The sequence below is a fragment of the Lipotes vexillifer genome, unplaced genomic scaffold (genome assembly GCF_000442215.2).
Source record: "Lipotes vexillifer unplaced genomic scaffold, Lipotes_vexillifer_v1.1 scaffold1094, whole genome shotgun sequence".
Lineage (NCBI taxonomy): Eukaryota > Metazoa > Chordata > Mammalia > Artiodactyla > Lipotidae > Lipotes > Lipotes vexillifer.
Genome location: NW_006792775.1, coordinates 1,093,436 through 1,101,667, shown reverse-complemented (window position 1 = coordinate 1,101,667; position 8,232 = coordinate 1,093,436).

Here is an 8,232-nt window from a genome sequence, read left to right as displayed (position 1 = left end):
GGGGGGGCGGGCAACGGTGTCCCAGTCCCTGGCCATGAGCTGGCCTCTCTGTGGACGTGGAGCGCACTGGGGAGCGTTGCTCCTGGTGCCCCCTGGCCCTCGCTGGTCACCACCTGGCTCTGCATCTGCTTGTCTGGCAGCCAGCGCTGCAGGGGTCAGACGTGGCTACTGCGCAGTCTGGGCGCCCCTGTGGTCGGTGGTGGCCAGGGGCCCAGCAGACCGACTAGGCTCCCCCAGCCACTCCCCCTGGGTGGCATTTGGCTGGACTTGAACCTGAAATGCCACCATGACGTGTGGGGCATTTCTCTGCCTTGTAACTTTGTGCTGCTCTCCTGGCCCTGAGCCCTGCAGGGGTGCAGCCTGCCTCCCCCCTTCCCTTTCCAGGCGCTCTTCCTGCCTGGCCTCCGCCCTGCTCCAGCATCTGGGCGTTTCCATGCTAACCCTGGCAGCCGGGCTCCAGGCCGGCGCTTGACCTCCACCCTGGCCCCACAGGGTGCTGTGCAGGGCTGTTGGACAGGTGTGTGAGGGATGTAGGGTTAACCCTGGAGGGCGATGGGCTGGAGTGCGGCCCCGTTCTCCCCCGGCACCAGCAGACCTAGCCGCACTCAGGCTTGGGAGGGGCGAGCCCAGCGGGGCCTTCTCACACCAGAGAGGAGGAAGGTGCAGCACCCCTTTCCCCTCTGGTGTGAGGTGTGTCGGCAGTTTCCTGGGAGCGGGTGGTGGACTCAGGGCTCTAACTGGAGCCGCTTCCTCTACCGAGCAGGGCTGAGAGGGAGGCGGGGATCCGGCCCTTGCAAGTCGGACTCACCCACCTGCCTCCTGAGCAGCTGCCTGGGCTGTTTGTGACGAGCCGCCGAGGGCCCTGCGTTCTGCCGGGGCAGCTGAGCTTTAGCCAAGCATAGAAATAAGCTTCCTTCCCTTCCAAAGGTGCCTGTCCCCTCGGGGGAGGGGGTCGGTGTTAAGAGCAGAGGGTCTGGAGCAGGTGGCCTGTGTCAGATCTGGACTTTGCCTTGGCTGTGCCTCCATTTCCTCCACTGCAGGATGGGGACGTCAGGGTTCAAGTGAGTGAACACTGGGAAGTCATTGGAGCACTCGGGGAGGCCACAGGAATGGAGTTGGGGCACCGAGGCCCAGGAGTTGGGATTCCGGGAGGTCATTTCCTTGTCTGTCGTTGCTGGTGCACGTGCACGGGGCTCCCGGGCCAGCACGGTCTTGGGAAGCAGAGCCAGGCTCCTGCCACCTGGCTTGGGATGTAGCAGGTCCACTCGCGAGCAGGAGGAGGTGAGGAGATGGCCTCAACCCGCTGTGGGAGGGGCTTCTCCTTCCTCCTCTGTCCCCTGGGTGGTGTGGGATGGGGACCCCTGGCCTCAGGAGGCAGTTTCTGTCCCTGCACCAGAGGGTGTCGCTGCAGAAACCCTTCCACTCCTGCCTCTCCCACCACTGCCACGTGTGTCCTGAGTGCTCTTCCGTTGGTCCCAAGCTGGTTTCTTGGAGTGGAACTCTAGTTTTCCCCTCTGAGATCCAGCGTGGTTACCCCATGGAGTGGTGACCCCGCAGAGTGGCGACGCCATGGGGTAGCATTGGCTGCGACATTGGCAAGGCGTCCCAGCACTTCTGACTGAAGTCACAGAAGCGCCTTTTTCAGTCACTCCTGGGACCTTTCCATTCACGAGCACAGTGACTTTACCCCAGCAGTTTTCCCATACTCCAGGGCACGAGCTGGCCAGGCTGTTCGGGGCACCTGGATGTGGCCCCGGCTTGGGTGGGTGGCAGTGGGGGATGGGCTCAGGAGCCTGCGGGGGGAGGGGCGGACACTGTCTGCAGGCTGGTGTGCTCCTGGTGCTGAGGGGAGAGACAGGGCAGGCCCGTGAGAAGATAGCCTCTGTGTGGCCGTTCCAGTCCCCTAAAACCTTTGCCTACTTTTTCATTTTTGAAAATATAGACGAAGCTATTTGTTACCGTGAAATGGATCAGTCCTACAAAAAGGAGTTGAGAAAGCGGTAGTCAGCCTTGTAAGTGCCGTCCAGTGTAGAAATAAGACATCCCAACACAGTTGTCTTCTTTTTCTTTCCTATGTTTCTAAAGTGAATCATTCATTGCAACGTAACACATTCAGAGAAAGCACAACTCCGAGTGCACGTGTGTGCGCGGGTTTCAGGTTAGTGCACCACGCCCTGCCCATGTCACAGAACCAGAAAGGAGGCAGCACGCAGAGGCCCTGCGACCCTCCTGTCCCCGCCTGACATCTGGCACCTGGTTGCCCTTGGGTGTTCTGTGAATGGAATCCCGTGCCAGTGACCCTGTGGGCGGTGGCTTCTTTCACTCGCCACGGGCCTGCGGGACTCACTGCTGGTGTGCCAGCAGGACTTCCTGCTCTCTTGTTGGTGTGTGGTGTGTTTGCCTCTGGTCAGCTTTTACAGGTGTAATTTACATTCCACTGAATCTAAAGCGTAAGCTTTGTTGAATTTCAACAGAGGTGCGTAGCCTCTGACCACCTACAGGGACAGTATAGAACATTGGACGTCCCCTCAACACACCCTTGGGCCTTGGCAACCACTGACCTGCCACCTGCCTTCTGTTCTGGCTAAGATCCATCTAGAGGGATCCCCGAGTGTCTGGCGTGTGGGTTCTGCCCCTTCTGAGCCTGCTGCTTTGAGGCTCACCGAGGTGCTTGTGTGTAGCTGAACTTTCTTCCTTTTGTGGCTGAGAATTGGGCTCTTTCACAAATAAGACAGTTGGCTCAGCCGGAGGCCATTTCCGCTGTTTCCCACGTGTTCGCAGATCATGAATCGCGCTGCCGTGGGCACTGACGGTGTCTTCGTGTGCCCGACGCCTTCGTCCTCGCTGCAGAAAGGGGAAGAGTTGCTGGGTGGCTGGGGAAGGGCACGTGTGGCTCTGGAAGACTTTCGCCCTGTCCTCTCCACCCCCTCCAGCGGCTCTGGTTTCTGCACGTCCCGCTCAGCCCTTGTTAGCCTCCGTGGTCGGACTTCGGCCGTCCTGGTGGGTGTGGGCTGTAGCTTCTCTGGGGGAATGTCTACTACAGTCTCCTGTCCATTTTTCAGTTGTTGCATTTTCAGAGTGCTTTGTCTGTTGGGGACAGAAGTCCTGTATCAGTGTGTGATTTGCAGACCTCCTCTCCCAGTCTGTGGCTTGTCTTTCCGTTTTCTTAGTAGTGTCTCTTGGGGTACAAACATTGTTACTGTTGACGCTGTCCAGCTCCCCGTCACCTTCCGTGGACTGTGCCCTTCGCGACTTGCTCTGTTACGTGCAAGGACTGAGCGTTCGTTCCCGCTGCTTCCGAACAGAATTTCCAGTTTGGCACATGGCCCTTTCTGCGTGTCTGGGGCTGGCCTTCTGGAGGGGTCAGGGGCGGGCAGGCAGGGTGCCTGGGTGGACGTGAGCACCTGAGTCTGTGTCTGCTTCCTTTACTGAAGCTCATGCGTGTAAAAGAGGTGCAACTGGGAGGGCGAGGAGAGGCGCATTCTGACACCAGCCACGTACCTGTGAAGGAGTGGGAGGGCCGTGGCCCCCGGCAGCATGAGCTTGTTCACAGTGCCGGCAGGGGCCGGCGGGGCAAGCCTGGGGTGGGGGCAGGGGCACTGGGGGTGGCCAGGGGAGGAAGGGTGGGAAGAAAGGGCACCATTGCCCGGCAGCTGTACTCGCAACTCACACGTGTACTCATAAACACGCACATACACTCACAACACAGACTTACCCACATAGATGCACATACCTCACACACATGCTTGTAAGTACACACATACACTCACAGCATACACAACACACGCTCGCATAGACACACACACAACTCACACATTCATACCCATTCGCATGTACACACATGTATACACGACTCACACACATACAAATATTCACATACATACACACACACCACTTTATTTTGTTTTTAAAAACCCTAGTTTTTCCCCCAATTTTTTTTTTAATAAATTTATTTATTTATTTTATTTTTGGCTGCGTTGGGTCTTCGTTGCTGTGCGCGGGCTTTCTCTAGTTGCGGCGAGCGTAGGCTAGCTACTCTTGGTTGCGGTGCGCGGGCTTCTCATTGCGGTGGCTTCTCTTGTTGCGGAGCACGGGCTCTAGGTGCACGGGCTTCGGCAGTTGTGGCGCACAGGCTTAGCTGCTCCGTGGCATGTGGGATTTCCTGGACCAGGGCTCGAACCTGTGTCCCCTGCGTTGGCAGGCGGATTCTTAACCACTGTGCCACCAGGGACGTCCCCAGGGTACCTTTTGTCTCAGATATTTTAGTTTCCATATCTACAGGTTCAATTTAGATCTTCCCAAAAAAGCCACGTTTTTTGTTTTTTTTTTAAATCTCCTTATCACATGTCCTCTTGTCTCTGGAACAGATGGGATACAGTCATGGTGACTTTTTAACACCATTGTCTTCTAACTGTGTCACTGAGCCATTTTGGGGTCTTTTTTGATCGATTGATTTGATTCCTAGTAATGGATTGTTTTCCTCCTTTCCTGAGGTTGGTGACTTCTGTTCGGATGCAAGGCCTTGGGATCTTTGCCTTGTTCGGTGCTGGATATTTTTGTGTGTCTGTGTTCCTTGGACTCAGTTGGAAACGATTGAGTCTTTTCAGTTCTTGTGTTTGTTCTGTGTTGGTGGGATTATGGCGATGTTTCATTTCAGGCTGGTTTTTCTCACCACTGACACAGAACCTCTGGAGGTCTCCACCTGGTGCCACTCTGGCTGGTGGGGAAGGAGCTCTTTTTGGGCCCATGCGAACCTTGAGGAGGGTCCTGCAGATCCTTCTGGGTGGCTTGTCCCTCCCGCAGCAGTTCCTTGTACATGTGCCCTGTCCCGAGCTCAGCCAGGGACCCCACGGGGCCCCTCAGCACGTCTGCCGAGTTCTCTCTGCAGCGCTTTCTGCTCAGTGTCCTGTCCCCCTGGTGCGCTGCCCCCTGACCTCTGGCTGTTTGGCGTCTCAGACTCCCCACTGAGACGCCTCAACTGGGATCCCTCGGGGCCCTCCTGGGTCCCCTTCCCACCGTGCCAATCCATCCAGGCGGGAGCAGGCCACTGCAGCGTCCCCTCGCCGGTTCCCATCTTGCAGGGATCACCGCGCTCTGTTGCCTGACGTCCAGTGTCTTGAAAACTGTCATACATTTGTCCAGTGTCCTGTTGTTTGAAGCAGGAGGTAAAAACCGGTCCTCATTATTCCCTCTCGACTGGGAGTAGACGTCCCAACTGGCAGTTTTAAGGGCTTTCTGGTTTAAAAGGTGCACAGGCTACAACATGGATGAGCCTTGGGGACATTATGCTCAGTGAAATAAGCCAGAAACAGAAGGACAAATCCTGTCTGATTCCACTTGCGTGAGGTCCCTAGAGGAGTCACATCCATAGAGACAGGAAGTAGACGGTGGGTGCCCAGGGCTGGGGGAGGGGAGGGGAGTATTTAATGGGGACGGAGTGTCCGTTTGGGAGGATGGAGAAGTTCTGGAGGTGGATGGGGGTGATGGTCGCACAGCAGGGAATATACTTTATGCCCCTGAGCCGTGCACCTAAAAATGGTTGCGATGGTAAATTTTATGTCGTGTATTTTGCTACAATAAAAAGAGTATTTAGAAATGTTTGTTTTTTCAAGCAGCTGCCTTTGTGAAGCCCTCGGTCCCGCCGTCTTTCAGCTGTTGTCTCTTGGTTCCCTCACAGGAGCAGTGTTGAAATTAGCTGGAACCCCTGCCGCTCCCCTTCCTCTTGCATCTTCTGAGTTATGTCGTGCCTGGTGCTCCCGCCATGCGGGGTTGGCTCTCCGGGTGGGATGTGCTTGGCGCTCACCCCGCCCTCAGCAGGTGTCCTTAGGGCGTCGCACGTGTCAGGTTCACCTGGAGAGCTTCTTAACCCACATCCCTGCTTCTCTGCAGAGTTTCCGGTCGGCCGGGCTGATGAGCCTGAGAACTGGCATTTCCGACAGGCTCCCAGGCGATGCTGGTGATGCTGGCCCAGGAGCAGGTGGAGAAGCAGCCGTGTAACTGTGTGGAGGCCTCATGGGCGCGGGAGCACGCGAGCTGCACGCCCCTCGCGGAGTGTCTGCCGCCTGCACAGCGCTGTCGATGCTGGGGCAGGACGGGTCTTTGTGTGGGACCTCCACCCACAAGACACCAAGAGCACCCCTCCCTGGGAAAACTGCAGACATTCTTACACATGCTTTTTCAGAACATAGAGGAAATACTACCTAACTAATACAGTGAGGCTAAAAGAAGACAGGAACCTAACAAGAAAAGGACAATTGCGGAGCACTGTCCTCCGTGAACACAGATGTGAAACTCCCTAAGAAAGTATTAGCAAAACGAATCCGGCAACACATAGAAAGAATAGCAGGTCATAACCCAGAGGGGGTTTTTCCCCAGCAGTCTAAGCTTAGCTGACCTTTGAAAATCAGTCAGTATAATTCACCACGTTAACAGAGTAAAGGAGGAAAACCTCAGTTAGATGTAGAAACAGTGCAAGACGAAATATTCACGTAAACAGTCAGCACTGTTCTAGTCAGGGACTAGAAGGGGACGTTCTCAAGTGGTAAAGGCACCCGGAAAAAGTCTAGAGCTCATATCAGATGTTCAACTGAAGGACTAGACTGAACATCTTGGCCTGCGCTCAGGAGCCAGGCGAGGACGCTCTCTCACTACTGTTCAGCACTGTGCTGATGCCATGAGGCAAAAAAAAGAGAGAGAGAGAAGAAACAGAAATAAAAGGCATAAACATTGGAAAGGAAGAGGTAGTTTGTTTGGGAAATAACAGGGTCGTATCTACTTATAAAATTACAGGAAACTGAAAAAGTCTGCTAGAGCTAAAGAAAAAAGGTGAATTTAGCAACATCTCAGGATACGGGATACAAGCTGCTTGGGCTCACAGCTCCTGTAGCTGCGCTTCTCCAACCTGTGGCCCTCAGCTCCGTGGTTGGCCAAAGGCTTCATGGCCCTCTGTCCACGTTTCTAGAGCCCCCCCTCTGGGAAGCCCCGTCCCTCTGCTCCCTGCCCTGTGCATGGCAGCAGCCCCAGCTTCTGTTCTTGCATCGCAGCGGCTGAGACTTTGGGGTTTGTGCAGGCTTTGCCCTCCTGCACCACAGTTTCCAGTGGGCACCATCCTGCGCATTGTCCAGCATCTGAAACCAGTTGCTTGTATGTTGTACCCAGTTTGAGGTTTTTGATGGTGGAAGTCAAGTCTAGCATCAGTTATTCCATCGGGGAAGTGGAAAGATTTTCATTTCTTTTTCATTAAAAAAATCCCCCTTCCCAGGCTTCCCTGGTGGCGCAGTGGTTGAGGGTCCGCCTGCAGATGCAGGGGACGCGGGTTCGTGCCCCGGTCTGGGAAGGTTCCACATGCCGTGGAGCGGCTGGGCCCGTGAGCCATGGCCGCTGAGCCTGTGCATCCGGAGCCTGTGCTCCGCAACGGGAGAGGCCGCGGCAGTGAGAGAGGCCCGCGTACCGCAAAGAAAAAACAATCCACTTTTCCATCTTATGTTTCCCACGGCACTGCCTTGCTGTTTCTTCGAGTCTAGACTTCATTTCAGGAACTTTCACTTGTGGTTCTTACTTTCTTTTGTCTCTCTTTTCAAATCTTTCTTTCTTTTTTTTTTTTTTTTTTGCGGTGCGCGGGCTTCTCACTGTTGTGGCCTCTCCCGTTGCGGAGCACAGGCTCCGGACGCGCAGGCTCAGCGGCCACGGCTCACGGGCCCAGCCACTCTGCTGCATGTGGGATCTTCCTGGACCGGGGCACGAACCCGTGTCCCCTGCATCGGCAGGCAGACTCTCAACCACTGCGCCACCAGGGAAGCCCTCAAATCTTTCTTTAAATCACTTTATTTCTGAGGTTTTCAAATTCCAGTTTATCGAGGTACAGTTTTCATCTGTTTTGTGTGTGTCTTTTTGGAGTGTTTCAGTTATTACTCTTCCTTGTTCTTTTCTATTTTCATTGGACTCAACCTGGTAGCTTTTCCCACTTGCTCTTAAGTGCACCAAATTTTCCTGCACCTTCAACTAGGGTTCTGGGCCCGATGGCTTTGCTGCCTTCACAGCACGGGAGCCTCTTATTCTGTGGTTTCACAAAGCCACTCAGAACCTCCAGGTTTATCACCATCAGTGCGGGAGGTCGGAATGATCCCCAGGGGTTGGATCAGAGATGGAGGCGTCAGGATGAACTCATGTCTAGCTTAATGTGGTTGCAGTGTACACCTGAGTGGGGATGTAAACATATACATTGGCATGCAC